Here is a 1,797-nt window from a genome sequence, read left to right as displayed (position 1 = left end):
CTAGTAACAACCAAAGTTAATTCTACAATTTCTATCTGACCTAGGAATCTAATTATAATATCAAACCATATTTCCTTGGGAAAACAGGGCCAGCTCTAGGTAGTATTTTAATATGCTATGTACTACTCTGTTGACATCTTCCATGTACCACATTAAGCATGTGATCTCTATTTTCTAAGATTTTCCAGGCCAGTGGAAAAACTGACAAGTCGAGTTACCAGGGGTTCTGACCTGTCTGATTTCATGAAGTGGAGAAGTCTACTGCAGAGAAGTCAGCCTCCAGGTTGTTTAATTCTGGCTTCTTTAGGCTGTTGTGACCCTGTCAAGCCTTATTACTTCAAGCCAGCTCTGTCTAGCCATGTGTTACCAAACACCAATTTTGTGTTTGTGGGAATACTTTCGTGTTTCTAGTCATTGAATCTGTCAAATTCTAATCCTAATTCTGTGGAATTTGATTAAAATTTCTTGGTGTAACAGCAAAGATATAACATGAAAGTAAAGCAACCAAAATCAGTTTAGGGTAACCAAAAATAAGGCAGGCTACACATGCCCTGAAGTGGAGCTTGAGAGCTTACTTCAGCTATGGCTGTATTCAGTTACTGAGGAAATGCCACCAGTCTTAAGCATCTCTCAGTTATTGCTTTTTGTTGTTGATGATGATGGAAAGCTGAACGATTTCTTATTTTCTGTTTCTCTTAGTTTTCTCACTGCCAAGAAAAAAACACCCATTGTCCAAAGTTAAAGGAGGTAAGGTTTGTTTCAGCTCACAGTTTGTAGAGGTTTCAGTCCATAGCCGGATGGCTCCCAGGCAGAGCGGCCCAGGGCAGGAATGTAGCAGAGGAGAAACAGTCCACAGCAAGGCAGGCAGAAGCAGCAGCAAGAAAGGCTCTATTTCCCTTTTATCCTGTCTAGGCTACAAGCCTTTTGGGTGGTGCCATCCACACCCAGGGTTGCCATTCCCATTACCCCCACCCAGAACTGTGCTAAACCAATCAGTGAGCTAAATTAGTTATAATACACTCTTTTTTTTTTTTATAACACACTCTTCATGCAAGTATCACACACTCCAATCTAGCCACCTCCAGAAAGCCCCACTTGTGGGTCTAAGAGGCTTTAGGGGGGACATATAGATACAAGCCATAGCACTGTCATATGAATGGTATTATATTAAATATTCTTGTTTAAACTTCTGGTGCATATGTGCAAGAATTTCTCTTGAGAACACATGTAGGAATAAAATTACTAATGGAGGAGGTGTGTGAACATTCATGTAAGTTGATACTGACATTTCCCCCCAATATACATAGGCCATTTCACTCCCATCTGCCATACATTAAAAATTTCCTATTTCCTGTAATTATCAAACCTCTATTCACCTTTCTGCTTCTCTTCTTCCTCTTTGACTTTCTACGCAGTCATATGGGTACAACAAAGTATCTCTCTGTGGTATGCGCAGCTTTGGTTATTAATTTTGTCCTGCATCTCTTCATACACTTATTGGCTCTACTGGCCCATGTCATGCCATGTAAAATATACTGGGCACAAAATCAGAAGCGAATGTGGGGTTACTTCCTGTGCTTCCTCCCTAACGTAGGTTTTCCCTTTTTAGTACTGATGGTATTTGCTGCTGTCCAGTTCTTTAAATGATTGCTTGGCATATTTTGTACAGCCTTGATAGTTCTTTTTTCCCAGTGCACACACTGACACTATATGAGCTATTTTGTTATGGTCTACATGGGACCTCCTCAGTGTTTCCTTTTTGTAATTTGTTGGCATTATTTCTACATCTAGTGCTAT

Source organism: Chinchilla lanigera, unplaced genomic scaffold (assembly GCF_000276665.1).
Source record: "Chinchilla lanigera isolate Chin_1 unplaced genomic scaffold, ChiLan1.0 scaffold00080, whole genome shotgun sequence".
Lineage (NCBI taxonomy): Eukaryota > Metazoa > Chordata > Mammalia > Rodentia > Chinchillidae > Chinchilla > Chinchilla lanigera.
The sequence above is the reverse complement of the archived record's forward strand: the minus strand, read 5'-3'. Positions refer to the sequence as shown.